Genomic DNA, 6,648 nt, shown 5'->3' on the forward strand with positions numbered 1-6,648 from the left:
CAGTCTACACAATTCAGTGACTTTTAACATATTTAGAATTGTGCAACCATCACCACATTCAATCTTAGGACATTTTCATCTCCCTCAAGGGAAACTCCATCCCCCTTCTCTACGCCCATCATCTCCTTGCCTCTTACACAGCCATTAATCTACTCTCTGTATGTGTATTTTCCTGTTGTTACTATATGGGTGCAATCACACAAGTGGCCTTTTATATATGGCTTTTCAAATTTAACCTATTTCCAAGGATTAACTGCAGTATAGTATATATATCCATGCTTCATGACATTTAATAATAAAATTCAAATGTATGAAATCACATCTTGAGCCTGTCGCCATGGCTCAGTGGCTAAATCCTTGCGTTTCGTGCACTAGCATCCCATATGGGTGCTGGCTCCTGACCCAGCTGCTCTATTTCCTAATCAGCTCCCTGCTTGTGACTTGGAAAAGCAGTAGAAGAAGGCCCAAAGCCTTGGGACCGTGCACCCCTGTGGGAGACCTTAAAGAAGTTCCTGACTCCTAATCTAGATTGACTTAGTTCTGACTTTGTAGTCACACGGGGAGTGAATTAGTAGATGGAAGATCTTTCTGTCTCTGCTTCTCTGTAAATCTGCTTTCCAATAAAAATAAATAGATAGATAGGGCCTGGCGTGGTAGCCTAGTGGCTAAAGCCCTCACCTTGCATGCTCCAGGGTCCCATACAGGCACAGGTTCGTATCCCAGCTGCTCCACTTCCCATGCAGCTCCCTGCTTGTGGCCTGGGAAAGCAGTCGAAGACAGACCAATGCTTTGGGATCTTTCACCCGTGTGGGAACCTTGGAAGAAGCTCCTGGCTCCTAGCTTCAGATTGCCTCAACTCCACCCATTGTGGCCACTTAAGTGAACCAGTGGATGGAAGATCTTTCTCTCTGTATCTCCTTCTCTCTGTATATCTGACTTTCCAATAAGAAATAAATAAATCTTCAAAAAAATTAAAAGATAGATAGATAGATAGATAGATAGATAGATAGATAGATAAATTAATATTCTACAGAAAGAGCTCAGGGCAATAGCATTTCCAGAATTCAGTTTTCTATGCCCAAGGAGTAAAATTCAGCCACATACTTTTCTCACTTCCTATTTCTCATGTATTTTAAATATGATATTTTACTGTAAAAAATGAGTAACAAACTACTGTTAAAAGGTCAGACAGCCTGACTACCTTCCTTTATAAATGACTTACCTCTTCATATGAGTGATTTTTCGCCTTTTCTTTCCCTTTAAAGTTTATTTGTTTTACTAGGATTTACTGTGCTGTTCCTTCCCTTTCCAGATAGATTTTTCCCAGGTGCATAACGTGCCATTTCAATAAGTAGATATAAATCTTTCATTTCACTAATGCTTTCCAGTGTATGTTCTGGAGTTCTGTTTCAGAGAATCTCCTTACACAAGCACTTGTTGGTCTGTACTTATCTTTGTGTTTGTTTTCAATCCCTTTTCTATCTTAAGGTAGCTACTAAATGTCCACAAGATTCTTTAGTAGTGAAAAAAGAAAGAAAGAATTAGTAGTCCTTCCAGCAGTCAGAGTTGTAGCATAATGGGTTAAGCCACTGAATGTGATGATACCACCTAGGTACTAGTTTGTGTCCTGGTTACTCTTCTTTCAATCCAGCTCCCTGCTAACATCCTGGAAAAAGTAATAGAAGAAGGCCCAGGTATTTGGACCCTGCTACCCATGTGCAAGCATACTGGAAGTATAAAGAGCTCAACAAGAGAGAATCATGATGGCAGAATAAGGTAAGGACACACTTAAACAGATGGAGAAACATTAGCCAGTGTGAAGCAGAGAGGGCACATTCCAGGAAATAAGAGAAGACAGAACAACAGCAGTGGGGCACTGACAGACACAGGAATACAGTGGACACCATGGTGTGGTATTGCAGTGACTGACACCTCAGCGGCATTCACCAAGTGGGGATCAAATCTGCACCAGAAGTGACACATTAGTCATTCAGTAGCATGTTATTTAACTTCATGGTGCTGTTCATTTCTTTTTTCTTCCTGCTACTGATTTTGTTTTGTGGTTTTTCATTTAAGGGGATGTACAGTAACTGTGTAATGGAAACTATTCTATCCAGATGTGAGGATACAATGCAGCATGCATCTCTACTTCCAAATCAAAGATAGATTCCCAATGAAACTGTTAACTATATCTTGGCAATAGGATGCTGGACTCTTTGCCATTGTCCATGCCTGCAATGATGGACATATGACTGAAGAACTATACTATAGTAATAATATAGGGGAACTCAGTGAATGGGTTGGGGAGGGAACTTGGGGAAGAGATAAGGGGAATCTCAGGGCCTATGGAATTGTAGCATAAAATGATAATAATAATTAAAAAGTAAAAAAGGATCACATAATAAAAAGGTTCATCTCTTCTCCACCCTCTTCCCTTCCTTTTGTCTGAATTGTCTCTTTCTTTGTAGTGACTCAGCACTGCTATATACGGTTTTATTCTCAGCCAGTTTTCCTCTATGTTGGACTGTCCTAGAAAGGAACCTCCACTGACTAATGCTGATATCTAATAGGGCCACGTGTCACATACCATCTAACTTTTCATTTGCTGTCACTCACAGAGCCTATTTAAAGTCCTGGCAACTGTTCTCAATAAGCTTTCTAGGCTGAGTGGGGATGTTTCGATTTGAGAATAAATACCGCCAGCAGTTTTATTATGAGCTTGCTGGCTTTCAGCACTTTGAGAAGACCCTTGCCCACTTCCTGCTTCTTCCTGCCTACTTGCTGGTATCAGATGGATCTTGTTATGATCAGCTAATTTCTCTCCTGATATTTAGACATTCATAGGGTATAGTGTTACTTTTATAGTAGCTAACAGTTGTACATTTAATTGGTGGGGGTTACTGTAGGACTGGGTAGAGCCAAAACTCCACCACTACTACTCTAATTTTGCCCAGAAACTGCCATCATACTTTTAATTTCTAGAAGTCATTTTGATCTGTCATTGTCCTTTTTCTTGAGCTTACTGGTTCTTCATTCATAAACTTTTTTTTTTTAAAAAAAATATTTATTTGAAAGGCATAATTAAAGAGACATCTTCCCTCTCCAAATGTTTGTAAGGGCCAGAATAGGGCCAGGCCCAAACAAGGAATCCAGAATTCTATCTTGGTTCTGCCACATGAACAGCAGCGGCCTTAGAAATTGGGCCATCATCTGCTTTCCCAGGCGCATTAACAGGAAGCTGCATCGGAAACCAAGCAGTCAAAAGTTGAGCAAGTGTTTATATATGATACCAGTCTTACACCTGATGTCTTAAATCCACTCTACCACAATGTCAGTCCCCTAATGACTTTTAAATTTATTGTTGTTATTATCATCATTATTATTTTATAATGCAGTTTCCTAGGCTCTCGGATTTCCCCTTCCCTCTCCCCAAGTTCCCTTTCCCCACTGATTTCCCCCATATTATTACAGCAGTATAGTTCTTTATAAACAGTCTAAGTCCATCATTCTGCTATTTAAGTAGGTCCTTACATTATATGTATGGATAATGGCAGAGTCCAGCATCCTATTGTCAAGATATAGTTAAGTTTCATTGGGAGTCCATCTTTGATCTGGGAGTCGAGATGCATACTGCATTGCATCGTCACAAGTGGTTATGACAGTTTCTATCACATACACAGTTACTATACATTGCCTTAAACGAAAAACCACAAGACAAAATCCACACAGCCCCTTTTCACGATGTCTACATCTATTCTCCTTGCATTGTTTTATTTTCCCCACATTTTCTTCTTCTTGATGTTCTTCCCATTGTTCTTTCAACTTATTTTCACATCAGTCTTTCTTCAAATTGACACTCTCTTGCTGTTTTCATGCAGTTGACTCCTTTAGATACCCCCCAAAAAGCAGTGTCCTCAATGTCTTTCTTACTATGACTGGTCTATTACACTTGGCACAGTGTTCTTCAGGCTATTCCACATAATAACCAGCAACAGGATTTCCTGCCCTTAAAATGAAGTATTGTGTGGAAACAACCCAGATGCCCATTGACAGAGGACTGGATAAAGAAACCATGGTTCCTCTATTCTATGGAGTACTACTCAGCTATTAAAAAGAATGAAATACAATCGCTTGTAGCCAGATGGGCTGAACTGGAAACATTTATGCTAAGGGAAATGAGCCAGTCCCAAAATGTCAGATACCATGCACTAATATAAGATAACTTACCAAAAATCTCAGTGCTGGTATGGCTAGGGGTTGTTTTGCTTATCATCTTATGGAATGGCTCTTTCTTGTTTCAATATGCAGTTTTGTAGAGGCAAATCTAATTATTTTTGCGATGAATCTTATCTTTTTGCACTTCCTAGTTATCTGTATCTCTCCCAACAAGTCGTTGTTGATCATCCACAAGAGACTGCTTGTAAATATTTGAGATTATAAATGTCCATTTAACACTGTTTTGCTACATATTATGAATAATGAAGTTCTAGTTATTAATTGTAATTCCTTCAGCGCCCCAAGGATCATGCACTGGAATCTACTACAAGAAGGTTTTGATTCCTGCTTTCACTATTCTTGTGATGCATTTTTATTTTAGTAGCATGGTTGTTAACTTCACATTGACGAAAACCTCTTATTTTCACCCCAATGTGAACTGTGCTCACTGGTTCTGTAATTGAGGGGATATATAATGGGAGTGTAGTGAAGACATATGTTCAGATATGCAAAGTGCTGTATATCACTATACATACAGACCGGAGGTGGATTCCCAAAGAAAGAATTTAATATATCGTAACATTAAGATGATGCACTCTCTGACAATGTCCTGACATTGTTGCAAAACCCTTCAACAACAACAGATGGACTGTGACTATTCATGAGGGACATCCATTACAAAACTAGAGGGGAAATTAATGTGGAAGGTGGGAGAGAAGGGAACTTGGAGAAGGGCACAGGAAACCCCAGAATCTATGGAACTATATCATAAAACAAAATAAAATATGTTAATTTTTTTTAAAAAGTGTTCTGGAGAAAGTACTTTGATAAGTAGCATGAATAATCTGCTTCACTATAAAACACTAGTCGAAAAACTGTAATAAGGCCTTTGAAAACATTCTTAGAAAATCTTTACAATATGTTTAGCTTAAACCTAAGAATTGAAGAGAAGAGCCCAGCGGCATGGCCTAGCGGCTAAAGTCCTCGCCTTGAACGCGCCAGGATCCCATATGGGCGCTGGATCTAATCCCAACAGCCCCACTTCCCAGCCAGCTCCCTGCTTGTGGCCTGGGAAAGCAGTCAAGAATAGCCCAAGGCTTTGAAACCCTGCACCCGCGTGGCAGACCTGGAGGAAGTTCCTGTCTCCTGGCTTCTGATCTGCATAGCATTGGCTGTTGCACTTACTTGGGGAGTGAATCATCGGATGGAAGATCTTTCTCTCCGTTTCTCCTCCTCTCTGTATATCTGACTTTGTAATAAAAATAAATAAATCTGTATTTAAAAAAAAGCATTGAAGAGAAAGGGAAGCTACTGCTTTTTTAAAAAAAAGATTTATTTTTTTTTTTTTATTGGAAAGTCAGACAGGAGGAGAGACAAAAAGGAAGATCTTCTGTCCACTGATTCCCTCCAAAGTGACCGCAATGGCTGGAGCGGAGCCAATCCGAAGCCAGGAGTCAAGAACTTCTTCCAGGTCTCCCACGTGGGTGCAGGGTCCCAAGGCTTTGGGTCATCCTCAACTGCTTTACCAGGCCACAAGCAGGGAGCTGGATGGGAAGCAGGAATGCCTGGATTAGAACCAGTGCCCATATGGGATCTGGCACGTGTAAGGCAAGGACTTTAGCTATTAGGCTATTACGTTGGGCCCACAACTGCTTACTTTTGCAAAAGGAAATAAATGAATAAATGAAAACAACTGCATGCAAGAGAAAGATTAAAATGTAAGAGTAAGTTTAAAATGCCACTCAGGGTGCCTACATCTCATATTGAAGTGCTCTGGTTTGAATCCCTGCTTTATTCCCCTTTCCAGCTTCTTGCTGCCTTATTTCCTGGGAGGCATTGTCATTCCTGCCACCACCTGGAAATCCCAGACTGAGAATGAGGGGCCTGGTTTTGCCCTGAACCAGCCATAGCTGTTCTAGGCATTTAAAGAGTAAACCAAGAGACTGAAAGTCTATCTTTTTGCTTTTCAAAAACAAAGAATATACATTATTCTTGGGCTCCCTGGCAAATAAGCTTACCTATTGAGAATATAGTAAATGTCAAAAGTGACCACTGTGCTAATGCTGTGTTGAATTGAAATGCCAGCTATTAGTCTTCCAGAGGGTTCTTGGTGAATGCCTCTGGTCCTGGGAGGAAAAATGAAAAAAAAGCCACAGGAGTGCAGCTGCTGTCTGGTGCTTATTCTGCTGTGACTTGTAGGTCTCCCCAGAATCTGTTTCTCACAAACAGCTTTCATAAAACTCAGGCCCAGTGCACAAAGAGGGAGATGGACTATTTACGTAAGCCAGTTTTTTTGAAGCTTACACTGGGTATGGGACGCCAGAGGATGTATTAAAATTTTTCCCTACAAGAGGAATTTCCCAAACACTTCTGGAAGAAAGCCTCCATTTTTTTTTTTTTTTTTCTCAATGTGAGCAGAGGGAACACATAGTG

This window comes from Ochotona curzoniae, unplaced genomic scaffold, assembly GCF_017591425.1.
Source record: "Ochotona curzoniae isolate NIBS_2020 unplaced genomic scaffold, NIBS_Ocur_1.0 scaffold_2587, whole genome shotgun sequence".
Classification (NCBI taxonomy): domain Eukaryota; kingdom Metazoa; phylum Chordata; class Mammalia; order Lagomorpha; family Ochotonidae; genus Ochotona; species Ochotona curzoniae.